Here is a 19,642-nt window from a genome sequence, read left to right as displayed (position 1 = left end):
ACGCAGGCTGAGTCCCTACCTGCCCACTGACTGTCTCTCCAGAGTGGTGCATGCTCTAGTTATCTCTCGCTTGGACTACTGCAATGCGCTCTACGTGGGGCTACCTTTGAAGGTGACCCGGAAACTACAACTAATCCAGAATGCGGCAGCTAGACTGGTGACTGGGAGCGGCCGCCGAGACCACATAACACCGGTCCTGAAAGACCTACATTGGCTCCCAGTACGTTTCCGAGCACAATTCAAAGTGTTGGTGTTGACCTTTAAAGCCCTAAACGGCCTCGGTCCGGTATACCTGAAGGAGCGTCTCCACCCCCATCGTTCTGCCCGGACACTGAGGTCCAGCTCCGAGGGCCTTCTGGCGGTTCCCTCACTACGAGAAGCCAAGTTACAGGGAACCAGGCAGAGGGCCTTCTCGGTAGTGGCACCCATCCTGTGGAATGCCCTCCCACTAGAGGTCAAAGAGAACAACAATTACCAGACCTTTAGAAGGCATCTCAAGGCAGCCCTGTTTAGGGAAGCTTTTAATGTTTGATGGATTTCTGTATTTTAATGTTTGATGGATCTCTGTATTTTAGAATTTCTGTTTTGTTGGAAGCCGCCCAGAGTGGCTGGGGGAACCCGGCCAGATGGGCGGGGTATAAATAATAAATTATTATTATTATTATTATTATTGCTGCCTCCAACTGTGGAAATAAGCATCATGGCTAGCTGTGGCGAATTTGAAACTGTTATGTTATGTTTTTGTTTCGCAACCAACCTATCGAAGGGTTAACCCAGACTCCTGGTTAACTGGCAGCAACATTCCATGGGAGGCGTGGCCTGCATGGGGTTTAAATGGAAAGGGGAACCGTTATGTCAGTTGGCGGTTGAGGGTTTTTTTTTGTGGGGGAGCTTGGGTGGTTATGGAGAAGGTAGACTTAGAGTAGATGAAGTAGTGGATAGGTCTTCTGTTATTTGATTACCAAGAACGTTACCTGTGAAATTAAGTATGTACCAGTGTTACCAGAAAGCAACCATTAAGATTCAAGCCAATAAATATCCATCTCTAAAGTGTCAAACCAGTAGTCGTCTATTTTAATTTCCAGCTAAGGTATCCAGGAACCCAGTTGGTGGGGAACTCTTTTAAACTGTCAAAACTGCCTTTTAGAGGAGAAAGGTTAGTTTGTGGCTGAGAGTGCACCAAGTAAAGGGGGGGGGGCTAAAGGAGGAGACAAGTTCTGGATGATAATAAAGTTCATAGCTGCCAAGTTTTCCCTTTTCTCGCGAGGAAGCCTATTCAGCATGAGGGAATTTCCCTTTAAAAAAGGGAGAACTTGGCAGCTATGATAAAGTTACCTCAGGAAGGAGGCTAGCTTTACAGTAAGGGAGTTTCTAGTGAAGTGAAAACCGTTATCTGAGTGCACATAGGAACAGTCTTATTTATAGCCCCGAGTCTATATAGGTACCTGGCCACGTTTAGACTCTCTTTTATTTTTGAAAACCCACAAGTGCTAGAGGGTTTAAAGAAAGGCTAGAGGGATAAGTGGGAGGCTTGATTTACCTCAGAAATCCCTGTTAGTGCTTTTAATAATTGAGAGGCCAAAGTTATAAGACGGAAAGTAAAGGACTTTCCTCCCACTAGCCATGACGGCTAGTAGCCACTGGCAGCCCTCTGCCCTGCGACAGTCCTCCAGTCGGAGCACAGCCTTCTCTGAAGTAGGCCACATGGCCACCCTACATAGGGGCTCAGGAAGGAATCCGAGCATTGCAAACAGAGTTTCGCCCCAGATCCCTTAGGTCCGTAGTTTTGGAAAGAGGCTCGAAAAAAAGGAAAATAATGAAATTGCGCGCTTTGTTTGTTATCTTAATCCCGTGCATTTAATATCCTTTTCTCCTCTTCGGCTGCCTCCCCCTCCCTCCCTCCAGCACCTTCCGAAAGCGCAGCCAACGCTGTGGTCAAACAGAGTTCAGAGTTCTTGCTAATGAGCCCAGCTCTGAGGCTCGCCCAGCAGCCAGCCGCTCTTTCAGAAATTGCACCAGTCCACGCTCCAGGGATCTGTTTCCTCTCCACTTCAGTTTGACGGAGAGGAAGAAAATATATCCTTCTCTTCTGTATGTCTTCTGTATGCCCTCGCCTGCCCTCCTCCTCGGAGCTGAGGGGTGCAAGACTCTTTAGGCGCTTCTTCTGTTTTCGAAGCACATCAAAGCTGGCTGCATCGTTCTGGGCAAATGTTAGCGTTGCAAGGTCACCTCCAGGCTGTGTGTGCGTGTGTTTGTGTGAATCCAAATGCACACTGGAACGTCAGGTTTGCACAGTTAAAAGTGGTGGAAGAAGGGGAGGGGTTTTTTTTTGCTTCGTTCTTGCTTTGATTATGTATTTTTTTGTTTTGTCTTTTTATGATGTCGACCGCCCCATGATCTTCACATGAAGGGCAGTATGCAAATTTAATTTTAAAAAAAATTAAAGGGCTCTCTTTCATCTAAGTGCAACAAACCTGCTTTAAAAACAGAATTACATACATTCCAACATTTATCTGATGAAAATTTGTTGTTGTTTAGTCGTTTAGTCGTGTCCGATTCTTCGTGACCCCATGGACCATGGCACGCCAGGCACTCCTGTCTTCCACTGCAGTTTGGTCAAACTCATGTTCGTAGCTTCGAGAACACTGTCCAACCATCTCGTCTTCTGTCGTCCCCTTCTCCTTGCGCCCTCCATCTTTCCCAACATCAGGGTCTTTTCCAGGGAGTCTTCTCTTCTCATGAGGTGGCCAAAGTATTGTAGCCTCAGCTTCACGATCTGTCCTTCCAGTGAGCACTCAGGGCTGATTTCCTTCAGAATGGATAGGATAGGGACATATTATTCAACAACAACAACAACAACAACAACAACAATTTATTTATACCTCGCCCATCTTATTGGGTTTCCCCAGCCACTCTGGGCAACTTCCAACATATATAAAAACAAGATAAAAACATTAAACATTACAGAACTCTACAGGTCTGCCTTCAGATGTCTTCTAAACATTGTATAGTTACTTATCTCTTTGTATAATTACTTATCTCTATACCTTCCAACATTTCTCCAAAGAAAATAGGGATGTTCTAAGGAAAAGTGGGTCATTCTAGGATCAAATCAGAAACCGGGATGGCTTCTGTAAATCCGGGACCGTCCCTGGAAAATAGGGACACCTGGAGGGTCTGAAATCGTGCACTTTTTTCTGTTTGGAAAGCGAAGGGGAAATGCAACGAGTAGCGTGGGATGAACTAGTGATTGATGGGGATATGAGAGGGACGCCAGAGGGATTGATGGGTGTGAACTCGCGCCCACTGATACAGTGATGGTCGCCATCTTGTGTGCCTTTAAAAGAGGACGGGACAAATCGATGGAGGATGAAGCTATGCTTAAATCCTGGGCCATTACTGATGGATGAACTAGTGTGGGCGAAGGGAGGCAGTGGTCTTCTTCTTTGGTGATCACTCATAGCCAAGTAAGATGGTCTTCAGGAACACGGTTTTAACACTGAGTCCGTAAGTGACTGTGGAGGCCAATTCTGGATCCACACGTCCTTTCACAGTAAGGACATTGGTTCCTGGGTGGGAGTTGATCACGGTGTGGATCTGCCAAGCGTGCCTTCCTCTTAGCCCGTTTCTCCCTTGCCTCCTGAGAGCGAGCGTCTTCAAAGCCCATGCCACCTTTCCCTTTCTTCCCCCACAACAAACACTCTGTGAGGTGAGTGAGGCTGAGAGACTTCAGAGAAGTGTGACTAGCCCAAGGTCACCCAGTAGCTGCATGGGGAAGAGCAGGGAAGCGAACCCGGTTCACCAGATTACGAGTCCACCGCTCTTAACCACTGCACCACACTGCCTGGTGTCTTTAGCTGGTGGGTTGTGACCTGATCTAAGGTGGGTTGCAACAGCAGCACGACTGCAATAAAATATATGGTAAAAATTGTAAAGTGAGCCCCCAATGTATATTTGGCTTAAAGGTGAGTCCAAGTCTGGAATGGTTGAAGAACTACACCAGGCTACACTGACCTAGATGGACTAATAATATGGTTTGGCATAAGGCAGGTCCCTGTGTTCTTAATATATTCAATAGTATATGGGTACACAGAAAAGATCACAATATATAAAATAAAAACAAAAACAATAACCCAACAACACCCCCCCAAAAAAACATATTTACAAAGAGCATACATAGGATGTGAATCGAATCAACCAAAGGCCTGGTTAAAAAGGAACGTTTTTGCCTGGCGCCTAAAGGTGTATAATGAAGGCACCAGGCGAACTTCCCTGGGGAGAGCATCCTACAGACGGGGAGCCACTGCAGAGAAGGTCCTGTTCGCGTGTTGCCACCCTCTGGACCTCTCGAGGAGGAGGCACACGAAGGAGGGCCTCAGAAGATGATCTCAGAGTCCAGGTAGGTTCATATGGAAAGAGCCGCACGCCAGTTCCCCAATGAGACCCCGCTCCCTTTTGCATGCTACTGTACCAAACTGCATGCATGGGGCTCTGGTCTCCATAGGCATCCCTTAGCTGCACTGCAAACTGAATCTTGCCTGCCCCGAGTGCCCCTTCGCCCTGTTGTTTCCTTGACCCAGAAGAGAACAAGGAGGACTGTTCCCTCCACCAGATGGCACTGCAGTCTAGCGTGAACTATATCATAGATAAGTGATTTCTGCGCTCAGGGTCGGGACCTGCTAGTAGTAGGGGCCATGGGAAGCCTGAGAGACGAAGAATGTGTTGACTTTGGAGTTGATAGAGAGTCAGCCCAGAGAGACAGGCAGGAAAAACCCTCAACATGCAAAAAAACAAAACTACTGACGGCATCTAGCCTAGTTCAAGCTTATTGCCATGTCATCTGACAGGCACTTTTGAAGAGCTTCCAAGCTCCCCTCCCAGCTGCAGAAAGAATAGATCTCAAGGCGAAACATATTTATTTCTTATAATCTGCTATGTGTGCAGATCACCGTTGATATAATATGATGTCTGTTTTGTTGGAAGGCTATTTGTAAAAATGACACTCCCCTGAGTGCCTCCTAAAAGTTTGATGGGGTCTTTGTAGATGGTCTTCTGCCATGGTGATCACCTGCCCTGGCACGTGGACCACTGGCCTTGCTACAGAGCTTCACCTGCAATGTCCAGTGACCAAAGGGAGGATGGACATGCCATATCTACTGGACTCCATGTTCTGATACCAAGACAGAAGGATCACACAGGTGGACATCTATCTGAAATAACCTTTGGCAACCTGGTGGTCTCCAGTTGTTGTTGGACTACAACTCCCACCAGCCCCAATGAGCACTGGCTGGGGATGATGGGAGTTGCAGTCCAACAGCATCTAGAAGATACCAGATTGCTGAAGGCTGTTCTGATGTATACCAAGATTAGGGTTTTTTAGAAGACACTTTTCGTGTTGTTGTAACCTACCCTGGGAGCTTATGATAAAAGGTAGGCGGTAAATTGAAATACGGTAACAGCAGCAGTGACAGCAGCTGAAATATACTCGGAGTCAAGAGTGAATTTCATGCTCTTTATTCAGCTTGTAGTCATCAAGGAGAAGAAGAGAAGAATACCCTTTGCCCAAAACCATCTGCTTATATACATTATTTACACAATGGGCTTTGCGTGATTGGCTACTTCAGGGCTACACCTGTGGGCCAATCAATTTGGGGATTGACTTCTGCCAGCAGCCTGATTGGCTGCTCCTGCAGGCCAATCAGGTTGCGGATTCACTTCCACCTGGAGTTGGATTGGGTGGCTCCTGCAGACCAATCAGACTGCTGATTCTGGATCCTATTGTTCTATGATTCAGCTCAGTACATAACAGCAGCCAAAGAGTTAGAGGTGGCATGACATCCATCTTCAAATATCTGAAGCACCGTCACATGGAAGATGGAGCAAGCTTGTTTTCTGCTGCTCCAGCAGAGCATCTGAACCAACAGATTAAAATGACAGGACAGGAGATTCTAGCTAAACATTAGGACGAACTTTCTGATGGTAAGAGCTGTTCGGAAGACAAACAGAAGGTGGCCGGCTCTCCTTCCTTGGTGGTTTTTAAGTGGATGTTGGATGGCCACCTGTCGGGGATTCTTTAGTTGTGATTCCTGCACTGCAGGGAGGTTGAATTAGATGGGGAGGTCCTTTGAACTCTATAATTCTATGATTCTATCCCCACTCTCAAAATGCCTTTTTTGTGATGTAAAAGACGTTTTTTCGTACCACACATTTCCCTATTTTTGCTCCAGTCCTTGGTCGCCAGGGGAAGACACCAGCACTACTCGAGGCGAAGCCAGACAAAGCAAGTTGTCAGAAAACACACCCAGCAGATAAAAGGATCCCCAGGGCCGGTGCGTCCATTTAGGCAGACTAGGCCATTGCCTAGGGCGCGAAAATGGAGGGGGCGCTGCTGAGCCTGCCCCGCAAAAACCCCGGCGCCGCCGCCCTCCCAAGGTGCGCGCTCGCGCTCCTCTCGCCTATGGAGGGGATGTGTCATGACGCATGCGCCCAGGGGGGGGGGGCGCCAGAAGGTGTTTTTGTCTAGGGCGCAAAAAGCCCTAGCACCGCTCCTGAGGATCCCCCTGGTTCCTCTGCACACTCCCATATGCTGGCAAACGGTAAACAAAAAAAGGGAAGTCCGTGATTCTGAGATGCTGCTCATCTCTCGGCCTCTGATTATCTTCTGTGGTAATGAAGTCAAGGCGTGGTGTTTAGTTTACACTGAGCAATTAGGAGTTTCATTTCCTTGCATGATTCATCTCGGAGAGATCAGGCAATGCCAGAAAAACAAAAATTGGGCTGGGGGAGGGAAGAGCAGCTAGGCGATATCCAGCCAGACAAACTGGAAAGTAATTTAAGATGGTGCACATTTGGGTTCAGATTACAAGGCTTTGCAGATTTGCAGTGTTTGAAAGAGTTAAAAACTCCCTCAGACTGGCCTAGTGCAACCTCCCCCTGCGAGAAAAATAGAAGGATTCACTGATAGGCAATATATGAAACTGTCTGCTAATTGTAACGCTAATAATAATAATAATAATAATAATAATAATAATAATAATAATATATTATTTATACCCCACTCATCAGGCTGGCTTCTCCCAGCCACTCTGGGCGGCTCCCAATAGAATATTAAAAACACAATAAATACATCAAACATCAAAAACTTCCCTGAGCAGGGCTGCCCTCAGATGTCTTCTAAACGTCAGATAGTTGTTTATCTCCTTGACATCTGAAGGGTTCCACAGAATGGGTGCCACTACTGAGAAGGCCCTCTGCCTGGTTCCCTGTAACCTCGCTTCTCGCAGGGAGGGAATCACCAGAAGACCCTCGGAGCTGGACCTCAGTGTCCGGGGTGGACGATGGGAGTGGAGACGCTCCTTCAGGTATACTGGGCCAAACCTGTTTAGGGCTTTAAAGGTCAGCACCAACACTTTGAATTGTGCTCGGAAACGTATATTTAAAAAAAGTATATAAAAAAAAGCCAGAAGCCTTTTTTATTAGGAATTGTAGGTACCAACATCCCAAAGGAGCAGAAAAGACTTTTTATTTATGCGACAACAACAGCACGGATGCTACTAGCCCAGAGGTGGAAAGAAGAAAGAGTCCCTGGCAAAGAGGAATGGCAAACCAAGCTGTTGGATTACGCCGAAATGGCAAAACTGACCAGAAAGCTCAGGAACCAAGAAGACAAAAACTTCAAGAAAGAATGGGAAAAAATTCATAATCTATTTAGGAGACCGCTGTAACCAGATGAAAACATTACAGTCATACCTTGGTTTAAGTACGTTTCGGTTTGAGTACTTTCAGTTTAAGTACTCCGTGGACCCGTCTGAAACGGTTTAATCCACTTTCCATTACTTTCAATGGGAAAGTTCGCTTCAGGTGAAGTACGCTTCAGTTTAAGTACTCCGCGGAGCGTCTGGAACGGATTAATCCACTTTCCATTACTTTCAATGGGAAAGTTCGCTTTTAGGTTAAGCACACTTCAGGTTAAGTACAGACTTCCAGAACCAATTGTGTACTTAAACCGAGGTACCATTGTACCAGGATTTTAACCTCACCTGTAATGTAATACACACTATGGACAATATGGACTGATTCAAAATATAGATTATGAAATAATATGCAGTTGAAAATGTTGACGATAGGGCCCATGGAGAGGAGGGTGATTCAGATAAATATCTATATACGGATATGTATTTGGTATTGTAATAACTCTACACCAGGCCTAGGCAAACTCTGGCCCTCCAGATGTTTGGGACTACAATTCCCATCATCCCTAGCTAACAGGACCAGTGGTCAGGGATGATGGGAATTGTAGTCCCAAACATCTGGAGGGCCGGAGTTTGCCTATGCCTGCTCTACACTTGTAAAATCAAATAAAAATGATTTTAAAAACAACAACTGTTCAATATCTAAATTCATTGACTGAGGTAGGAAACATTAGCAGCTGTCAGTCAGAGTCTTACAAAAGGAAATTTGGAAGACACAGCCGATGTCTTGAGAGGAGTCACAGATTTCTTGATGCATAGAACTGGAAGAGGCTGGTTGAATTTTCTGGTCAGTCTGGTCAGATATCTAAAACGTACCCAGGGATTAAATATTCTAGAACCAGGGTTGAGAAATTTGGTGGCTGGGCTTGCAGATGGCACCAAATTATTCAGACAGACCGCGAGGAACTCCAAAATAAAATATCCAAACTGGTTGAAGGGGATTAAAGGTTCTGTGCAAGTAAGTGTAAAGTAACACAAGAGATGCATAGCTTCATGTCTACTTTGCAAGAGTGCTGGCTGGGTGCATAGCTAGGAAATAGATCTTGGGGTTGTGTGAATAGATTATTGAAGTAAAATTCAGGAGACTGCAAATCCCAGGCGTCGAAAGACCTTGGAAATAAGATGAAACAGGTGATAATAATGACATTGTATAAATGTATGGTGGAGCCATAGTTGGAATCCCAAGTGCATCTCTGATCATCCCATCTCAAAAACAACAGTGCAGATTTGGGAAAGATGAAAAAAAGGGGCAAGGAAAATGATGGAGGGAACTTCTCTAGGTGGAAAAAAACTTTTAAAAGTGGGGCTATTTAAGGTAGGGAAAATGTTTGCTAGGGGTAGAAATTTATACATTTCAGCATCCTGCGAAGAAGGTGGACCGAGAGAATGTCTAATGTTCCTGCTATGTTCAGTGACGGGCTGCAGTATTCAGGAGTGAAATATACTCGGAGTCAAGAGTGAATTTCATGCTCTTTATTCAGCTCATAGTCATCAAGGAGGAGAAGAGAAGACGAATGGCTCTTTTCCCCAAACCATCTGCTTATATACATTATTTACACAATGGGCCTTGCGTGATTGGCTACTTCAGGGCTACACCTGTGGGCCAATTATATTGTGGATTGACTTCTGCCTGCAGCCTGATTGGCTGCTCCTACAGGCCAATCAGGTAGCAGATTCACTTCTGCCAGCCGCCTGATTGGCTGCTCCAGCAGGCCAATCAGGTTGCGGATTCACTTCCACCTGGAGTTGGATTGGGTAGCTCCCGCTGATTCTGAATCCTATTGTTCTAGGATTCAGCTCAGTACATAACAAGGAGTTACAAAAAGATTAACTCATTCAAACAACACACAATGAATGGAGTTCGTTGGCCCAAGATTGTGCGCAGGATGAGATGGTTTTAAAAGGAGATTAGATACTTTCACTTATCTTGGAGTGAGTCCCATTGACCTCAGCTGAACTTACTTCGGAATAGGTATGGCTGGCTATGGCCTATCCTTGTTTCATTTCAGCCTTGCATTCTTGTTCCTGTTTTCACAGCATGTCAGTTTTGCAGCGTCCAAGCAGACCTCCGTCCTTCCCTGTTTTCTGCAGAAATAATACATTTCTTTAAAAAAAATTAAGCGTAGTATTAGAAAACCAATTCCGAACTAAAACCCCACTCTTTGTCACTTTTGTTTGACAGCTTCCCTCCGTTAAACCTCATCATCCAACAGTGTCTTCAGGGACCACAGATGCAATGTTTGCATTTAGGCCTCTGCATGTTAGGCTCTAAGTAGCGCAAGGAAATGTGGGTGAATCAGTCCTTTGGTATAAGGCCGTGGCAAGGGAGCTTCTCCCCAAGGACAAAGTGCATCGACTGGGTGTGTGAGAAAGAGAGTTGATAGACCAAAAATGGAGGGGGGGGGGATGCTTGGAGTTGCAGCTGTTTAGAAATGGGGGGAAAGCTAATTAAAGTCTGTGGAGATAAGTGTTTGTGAATTCCCTAGAGTTGCGGGGAGAGGGGAGGGAGCCCTCCTTCCGGGATCCTCCAATGGAGCAAATTCCAAATTATTTTGTTCCAGTGGTGCCTGTTGCATCTAAATCCGCCCCCCCCTTTCTTTTGCTTTCCCAGGGGGTTCATCACTAATCTTCAAGTAGGAAGTTATTCATCTTTATTGCTAAGCTGGTCCTCCGTGGTGGTCGGCGGTTAACAATCTTTTCATTGCTTCTGTGTTTAGCTGTTCTTTGACATGATAGACATCAGCTGCACTCCTGCGAGCTCACTATTTGTGCAACTTAATTGCTTGCTTCCTTTAATATGGCCTGGATTCCCACCCACCCACTCACTCACCCTCCCTTTTCTGAGCGAGGCTGTTGGGAGGTGGAGGGGGAAAGCTTCAGGACAGGGCTCTCCCCCCCCCCGCTAATTAACCTTCCTCCCAAACGCATTAGTGGGACAGGTCAAATAACTGGGGAGTGTTAAGTGTGCCATTAGGATGCTGTTTCTCCTCTGGGAAGGGAGATGGAGCTTGCAAGCCAGTGACTCTGTGGAAAACCCATGGTCTAGGGGGGGGGAGTTCAGTCACCGTTGGGTTCCCAACCCCCTAAGGCCACCAATAAAAAGACCCACTTTGCAGTGTTTGCCTCTCGTGTGCCTAGATTACTAGCCTGGCCATCCCGCCCCCCAAAAATACCCTCCAATATTCCGTAATACTACTACAGCAGTTGTACCTCGGTTTAAGAATGATTCGGTTTATGAACTCCGCAAAACCGGAAGTAGCGTCCCGGTTTGCAAACTTTACCTCGGTCTAAGAATGGAAACCAAACGGTGGATGGGGAACCGGCAGCGGGAGGCCTCATTAGGGAAAGCGCGCCTCAGTTTAAGAATGGTTTTGGTTTAAGAACGGACTTCCGGAACAGATTAAGTTCATAAACCACTGTACTACTACTACTAATAATTTTATTATTTATATCCCACCCATCTTATTGGGTTGCCCCAGGCACTCTAGGCAGTTTCCAACATATACAAAAGCAGAATAAAACATTAAAAATTTAGAACTTCCCCATCCAGGGCTGCTTTCAGATGTCTTCTCAAGGTTATGTAGTTACTTATCTCCTTGATTCGAGGGTCACATACCCTCCAACATTTCCCCTATGAAAATAGGGACGTCCTACCATACCCTCCAACATTTCTCAGATGAAAATAGGGAAGTCCTAAGGTAAAGCAGGACATTCTGGGATCAGATCAGAAACTCAAGGAAGATTGTCTTCCATAAACACAGTTTTAACAGTGAGTCCGTAAGCGACTGTGGAGGCCAATTCTGGATCCACACGGCCTTCCACAGTGGGGACATTGGTTTCCGGGCGGGAGTTGATCACGGTATGGATTTGCCAAGCATGCCTTCCTCTTAGCACCTTTCTCCCTTACGTCTTGTGTTCGAGCATCTTCAAAGCCCATGACACCTTTGGTCAAGGCTGTTCTCCAATTGGAGCGCTCGCAGACAAGTGTTTCCCGGTTGTTGGTGTTTATACTACATTTTTAAAGATTTGCCTTGAGACAGTCTTTAAACCTCTTTTGTTGACCACCAGCATCATGCTTTCCATTTTTAAGTTCAGAATAGAGTAGTTGCTTTGGAAGACGATCATCAGGCATCTGCACAACATGACCAGTCCAACGAAGTTGATGTTGGAGAATTGTTGATTCAACACTGGAGATCTTTGCTTCTTCCAGTACACTGGCATTAGTTCGCCTGTCTTCTCAAGTGATGTGTAAATTTTTGGGGAGACACCGTTGATGGAATCTTTCGAGGAGTTGGAGATAGCGTTTATAAGTGGTCCATGTTCACAAGCATACAGTAAGGTTGGTAGTACAATAGCTTTTTAAACAAGCATTTTTGTTTCCCTGCAAATGTCCTGGTCCTCAAACACTCTGCACTTCAATTGGGTGAAAGACGCCCTTGCAGACCTCAGGCGATGCAGGATTTCAGAATTTATATACCGTCCTATAGCTGGGGGTCTTAGGGCTCACTTTCACTTGGCCCATATTTTGATCATTTTGTGTTCCGCTTAATCCTCCTGGGTCCGACAGCTTTTCTCGTTCTGCTGCTGTGCCTTGCAAAAACCCGATATTTCCCACTGAACTCCAGCTCAGTTAAGGAAAATATCTCTTCAGATTTCACATGCACCTGATAAGATCCAATTCAGCGGGTACGGTCGGATTTTCACAAGGCACAGAACAACGAAAGAAGCTCTTGGATCCAAGCGAATCAATCAGAAATTGAGATTGGGGGAAACTGAGATGAACTGGAACAGATCTGACCATCCTTACTTTGGAGTAAACATCTGCAGTATAGGATTGCACATGTAGGTCTTGCCCTGTGAGTTGCCTGCATGGGTGAGCACAGGACAGAATCCGTTTCAAGCGCTTTTACTTGGTATTAGCAAAACAGGATAGATGATGTTCGTGGGGAATGCTTTTCCCACAATGCCAGGAAATTCAAAATTTGGCCTGTGGTGGAATTTTATTCCACAGAATCCTTGCTGCATGAAAAAAAGAGAGTTCAGTGGGGTTTCTTCCCTTGTGGTTAAAAACATTCTTGGAAAGGGGGGAAGGAGGAAGTTTCTCCTCCACCACCAGGGACATGGAGGCAGGGAATGTTTGCTGAAAGGCATGAATTTGATTGTTTGGTTCATTTCTATGTTTTGTTTATTTCCTAAAATGATTAAATAGATCAAGGTTTTTTGTTTTTTTAAGAAAAAGAGGCCTGGAGAAACTGCTTTTGTGGTATTTTCACTGCTCGGAATTAAATTGTATTCTTCTGTGTTATTATATCTTCTCTTCCAGACGGCAAATTTCATCAAGTGCTACTGGGGGGAAAGGCTTTCAAGGGAGATCATCATTTTATTTTTCAGATGCAACAATTGCAAGGAGGGACCCTTTTGCCCACGTTGAGCAAAAGATTCCTGCATTGCAGGAGGCTGTGCTACATGACCATCGACAATTCTACAATCCTATGATCCAATAAGAAATGTACAAATGAATCCCGTGATCATGAAATCGGCTGGATGAGGGACCTGATCAGCAAGAGTGGATTTGCCCCCACCCAGTGCCCAGGTTGTTAAATGTGATGGGCAGAACAGCTACTTTCATCCTGCTCCAGCCTTGCTGGCATGCAGTCAGAGTCGCTCCATCCACCCCACCCCACCTGGTTGTAGACATTTTGCACACTTTGTAAAATACACACTTTCCCATGTATTCACTAGTAAAATGTGTATTTTGTATGCATCTTTTACAGTGTGTGGGTGTGGGTGGGTGTGGGTGGATGTGTACACACACTCTTTCTGCACCAAAACGGCACTGCAAATCCAGAGAAATGCATATTTTGACTGCGAGTTTCATTCCAATCCGCAAGGAGGTTTGGGAGTATCAGGTCAGAGTGTGCTGGGAAAAGAGAACCAAAGGATTTCCTCCCCCATCTCTAGTCATAACCAGATTGCGGGGACATTTTAACTGAAGAGGTGATTGAGTTACCTCTTACTGATGGAGACCAAAATATGACTTTTTTGATGCTTTGGGAAATTTTCATGAAGAACAGGGTTCACATTTTAAGAGGAATTAGGAAGAAAACAAAATTAGTTTCCCCTAAGAAGGTAATCAACCAACTGCCCACCTAGCAGTTCAAAAGCACGTCAAAGTGCAAGCAGATAAATAGGTACTGCTCCGGCGGGAAGGTAAACGGCGTTTCCATGTGCTGCTCTGGTTCGCCAGAAGTGGCTTTGTCATGCTGGCCACATGACTTGGAAGCTATACGCCGGCTCCCTCGGCCAATAATGCGAGATGAGCGCCGCAACCCCAGAGTCGGTCACAACTGTACCGAATGGTCAGGGGTCCCTTTACCTTTTAAGTAGGTAAGAGGAGACCGTTGACTTCAGCAGAGGTCAGCTTAATCTGCAATGTGGGAGAAATGTAGCTGATAGCTCTCAGGTGTTGTAGGATAAGGATATCCAAACCTCTTTTATAATCACCCAACTTAAGAATCTTAGAATCATAGAGTTGCAAGGGATCCAAGGATCATTTAGTCCAACCCCCTGCTATGCAGGAATCTCGGCTAAAGCAACCATGACAGATGGCCATCCAACCTCTGCTTAAAAACCTCCAGGGAAGGAGAGTCCACAACTGTCACTGTTGGTGGTCGTCACTGAATCCTGTGGAAGTGAGTTCCATAGCTGAACTACGTGTTGTGTGAAGAAGTACTTTTTTTCTATCCTGAATCTTCCAATGTTCAACTTCATTGGACGTCCCTGCTAAGTTCTACTGTTATGAGAGAAGGAGAAAAACTATTCCCTGTCCACTTTCTCTATGACATGCATACAGTAATTGCAACTTGTTACCCACCTGCTCCCTAAACTGAAAAGCCCAAAGCGCCTCAACCTTTCCCTATGTTGGGGTTGCTGCACCCCTTTAACGTTTGGGCTTTTCCCAGTTCACCAATATTCATCACGCCTTGAATCAATGGAGTCATCTGCCCCTCTTTGCAACTTAAACAGCAGCAGTGAAGCACTTTGATCATGACAGTGTGTGAGGCATTGAGGACAACGAGGTGTTCTTGCAGTTGCCCATAAAGCAAGCCAGAACCTCCCATGTTCAAAGAGTGGGTCTTTGCCTGCACTGGGTGGAATCATAGAATCATAGAGTTGGAAGAGACCACAAGGGCCATCCAGTCCAACCCCCTGCCAAGCAGGAAACACCATCAAAGCATTCTTGACATATGCTGTCAAGCCTCTGCTTAAAGACCTCCAAAGGAGGAGACTCCACCACACTCCTTGGTAGCAAATTCCACTGCCGAACAGCTCTTACTGTCAGGAAGTTCTTCCTAATGTTTAGGTGGAATCTTCTTTCTTGTAGCTTGAATCCATTGCCCCGTGTCCGCTTCTCTGGAGCAGCAGAAAACAATCTTTCTCCCTCCTCCGAATGACATCCTTTTATATATTTGAACATGGCTATCATATCACCCCTTAACCTTCTCTTCTCCAGGCTAAACATACCCAGCTCCCTAAGCCGTTCCTCATAAGGCATCGTTTCCAAGCCTTTGACCATTTTGGTTGCCCTCTTCTGGACACGTTCCAGCTTGTCAGTATCCTTCTTGAATTGTGGTGCCCAGAACTGGACACAGTACTCCAGGTGAACATTTGCTTGACAGTTGTTCCAGCATTCAGTTCGAAGCAGCCCTGTTTAGGGAAGTTTTTAATGTTTGATATTTTATCGCCTTTTATTATTAATAATAATATTCTGTTGGGAGCTGCCCCAGCCAGATGGGTGGGGTATAAACAATAAATTATTATTATTATTATTATTATTATTATTATTATTATTATTATGGAGTTTTGCAGGAAGAGAAGCAGGAGGAGGGGTTCCCAACTTTTCAACCAGCCCACACCCTCCAAGTGTCCCTATTTTCCAGGGACATCCCGGATTTAGAAAAGCCATCCCTGTTTCTGATTTGATCCCGGAATGTCCCCCTTTTCCTTAGGACACCCCTATTTTCATTGGAGAAATGTTGGAGGGTATGGAGTTATCCGAGCCCCGAGCTGTCTGAAGGCAATCCTGTATAGGGAAGGTTTTTTTTTAAAAAAAAAAATGTTTAATGTTTTATCATGTTTGTATATATGTTGGAAGTCGCCCAGAGTGGCTGGGACAACCCAGTAAGATAGTAATATCATCATTATGGAATGGGACATCCCTATTTTCATTGGAGAAATGTTGGAGGGTATGCCAGCCACCTGCATCTCTTCCTTCTGTTCATAGCTGCCAAGTCTCCCGTTTTCCCCGGGAAACCCCTGTTTTTTCCAGCTGTCCCCAGCCGAAAAAACTGGTTTTTTTTGTTTCCCCCCTGTTTATTCTGGCGCGGCGGCCATTTTGGAACTGGGCGGAGCATGCTCAGAAGCGACTTTTGATGCTGCTCTGCCCAGTTCCAAAATGGCTGCAGCGCGACTTCTGGTGCGGCGGCCATTTTGGAACTGGGCACAGCAGCATCAAAAGTCGCTTCTGAGCATGCTCCGCCCAGTTCCAAAATGGCCAATGCGCTACTTCCGGTATGCTACTTCCGGTCCGGTCCCTTATTTTTTCAGAGAGGAACTTGGCAGGTATGCTTCTGTCATGAAAGCCAGGTGCCACTACCACTCTCTGCAAGATCCCAAGGTCTGCGTTCCATTGGAGGACTGAGACACAGCGGAGACTGTCATAGCTTTAAGAAATATGGTTCATTCACCTATTTACACCTTCAGTCTGCATGGAGGGAGCCCAGATCATACAGCATTGTCATTTCAAGAGGGGCTTGGCATCTGCAGCAGTGCAGCCAGCCTTCAGCCAGCCTGCCCAAGATGGATCCCAGTCTCTCTTCTCTCCCCTTCTTCTTCCCAGAACACCCTACTAAAAAGCTCTCTTTTCCTGTCCCTTCACACATCCCACCACCTCTGGTCCATCAACCCCTTTTGTCATGTTAACAGATTTGCTTTTCACTTGGCCAGCCAGGCTGGTTTGCAGAATCCCATCTGAGGGATTCCTTGTCTGGCACGGTTCTGCATCTTGTACTTTCATCCATATCCCAAATAATCAATATCCTACCATTTATCAATTTCTAAGGTTATTTGAATTATGGTGCTGGAGGAGACTCTTGAGAGTCCCATGGACTGCAAGAAGATCAAACCTCTCCATTCTGAAGGAAATCAGCCCTGAGTGCTCACTGGAAGGACAGATCCTGAAGCTGAGGCTCCAGTACTTTGGCCACCTCATGAGAAGAGAAGACTCTCTGGAAAAGACCCTGATGTTGGGAAAGATGGAGGACACAAGGAGAAGGGGACAACAGAGGACAAGATGGCTGGACAGTGTTCTTGAAGCTACGAACATGAGTTTGACCAAACTGCGGGAGGCAGTGCAAGACAGGAGTGCCTGGCGTGCTCTGGTCCATGGGGTCACGAAGAGTCGGACACGACTAAACGACAACAACAACAACAAGGTTATTTGTGGGGGGGGGGGGAGTACCCGAAATTCTATAACACTTCATACGCAGGAAATGTAGGCAAAGGTTTTCATGCCATAACAAACCACAGACTACCGACTACTTTCAATCTGCTGTTGAAAGTAACACAGCAGGACTCAAAATATTGGCAACCCTTTCACCTCTCCATTCTTACATTTCAGCAGGTGTTGCTCACCTCATATACTTTTGAGCCTGCCTCTGCAGTATTGTGGACTAGAAGCTTGTTTTCAATCAAAGACAGAAAGCTCTCCAGTAGCTGTGCCGAGCTGAGCCTCCGTTAACTGGTAATCTGACGATCCTGGTTGAATTTGCAGCTAACTGGATTACCGCGGAACATTATGCAGCTTTGTCGAAGATGGAGCAGTTCTGCCCCCTCCCCTCCTCTCTGTTTGAATAAGGCCGTTCTGTGCTAGCAGAGAGCAGCACCCAAGAGTCTGCAGCCACCTTCGCGAAACTGCTTGGCAGATGGCGGATGGCGTGTGTCACAGCCCATAATTATCGCTTCCCCTTTTCTAATATAGCAACACACGGCTGGGCTTGTGGTATGGGGGGGGGGAATGGCTGGCGAGGTCTAGAAATAGACGGGGTAATTTGTTGCAGTTGTTTGAGGGAAGGAAAAGGCTCTTTCGCAGAAGGCAGAGCCCTGGAGGGAGTTTGTTTCTGACTCCACCAACTTCGGCCGCCCCCAAAGGTGCCCCGTACCCACAAAGAGCACCCGTTCTTGATGACCTTTGGGCCTTTCACTCCCTCTCAGAAGACCTAGAGGTGGCTCCCCTCCAGATGGCACTGGGCTTATCCAAAGTTTCTCTCTCGCTCTCAAATTTAAATGCATATGTATGTACGTACAGTCGTACCTCGAAAGTCGAGTGGAATCCATTCTGGAAGTCCGTTCAACTTCCAAAACATTCGGAAACCAAAGCATGGCTTCTGATTGGCTGCAGGTAGCTCCGGATCCGTCTGGAACGGATTAATCCACTTTCCATTACTTTCAATGGGAAAATAAAAAAATTCCTTCAGTAGCACCTTAAAGACCAACTAAGTTTTTATTTTGGTATGAGCTTTCGTGTGCATGCACACTTCTTCAGATACACTTGAAACAGAAGAGTCAGACCCTTATACAGAGGGTGGGGTGGGTGGGTGGGAATGGGTGATGGGCTGATGGGAGTGGTAAACCTGTAGATGGCTGTTAATGACTGCTGGTGACTGCAATTGGTCCTGCGGGGGAAAAGCAAGGGCTGAAGCGCTAAAGAAAGCTTGATCATGCATAATGAGATAAGAATCCTATGTCTTTGTTCATCCCAGGTGGCTCCATGGTTTTAAGCTTGGTAATGAGTTCCAATTCAGCAACTTCTCTTTCCAGTCTGTTCCTGAAATTTTTCTGTAATAAAACAGCTGCTTTGAGATCTTGTATAGAACAACCATCACCCTCCAAACGCATTAATGAACAGAACATTGACCACCAACTACCACCGAAAAGATGTTACACAAAAAGGGACTCCACGTGGACCCCTCCTGATGGACGCAATACCACACTAGATCTGTACATCGACTGCTTCCGCCACAGAATCCAAACGGATGTGACCAGAAAACACCATCCTTTACAACAAAATCTAAACCGAGGTACCACTGTGTGTGTGTGTGTGTGTGTGTTTGTGTACACTCAACAGGTATTTTGTCTTTTCAGTGCCTACCAATGATCTCCCTCTTCCCACGAGCTTTTTACATTGAACTCCTTCCGAGTCTGCGTTTGTGTGGTTGCTGCCCTGGGCTGCTTTGAAGTAGGATATAAACTGAACAAATGAACAAATGAATTGGGTACTTGTGTGTAACACGAACAGTTACTCAACTTGCCTGCACGCCATATATTTAAAGCACATTCCCCACCCCTCAAAAAACAACAACCCAGAATCATAGTTTTTTAAGTGTGCTGAGAACTGTAGCCCTGTGAACCATAGAATTGTAAAGAAGGAAGGAAATATTCCAGTTCCAAGGAATATTTGGAGGAAGTCCTGCACAGTGTGTGCCGAGCCTATTCATTTAATCCTCAAAATGCCACTCTATCTTCTCTTCCGCAGAGAACAGAAGTTAGCAGAGTGTTTCGAGGAGTCGTGCAATGTTCGGGACGCAAGGAGTGTCCAGCTGAGTTCAGGCCAAGCTGATCCCCCCAGCAGCCAGCCAGGGGCCCCTGGGGGACCTGGCAAGCAGGCAGAATGGAGATAGCCACCCACTCCGGTAATCAGAGGTATTCAGAAGTCCTAGCCGTGGCCTGTATCTGAATTGGTGTATTGACAGCAAGCACGTCTATCAGTGACAGATTAAATAGCAGGGTGTGCTTCTATCATGATGAAGTAGTTACTGGAGGGAGAAAAGCTC

The 19,642-nt window shown here is 46.0% G+C and overlaps 1 long non-coding RNA gene across 1 annotated transcript; it reads right to left on the bottom strand.

The window, feature by feature from the left end:
- Positions 1 to 8,340: 8,340 nt before the first annotated feature.
- LOC148687761 (uncharacterized) lies at positions 8,341 to 17,683 on the bottom strand. The gene is made up of 3 exons (XR_015951509.1): positions 17,445 to 17,683; positions 9,714 to 9,836; positions 8,341 to 8,861 (listed from the first exon to the last, which is right to left on the bottom strand). It is a non-coding gene; the product is annotated as an uncharacterized LOC148687761 (long non-coding RNA).
- Between the last annotated feature and the right edge of the window lie 1,959 nt (positions 17,684 to 19,642).

Source organism: Zootoca vivipara, chromosome 1, assembly GCF_965207765.1.
Source record: "Zootoca vivipara chromosome 1, rZooViv2.hap1.1, whole genome shotgun sequence".
Lineage (NCBI taxonomy): Eukaryota > Metazoa > Chordata > Lepidosauria > Squamata > Lacertidae > Zootoca > Zootoca vivipara.
Note: the sequence above shows the minus strand (reverse complement) of the source record. Positions and strands in the feature narration are given on the sequence as shown.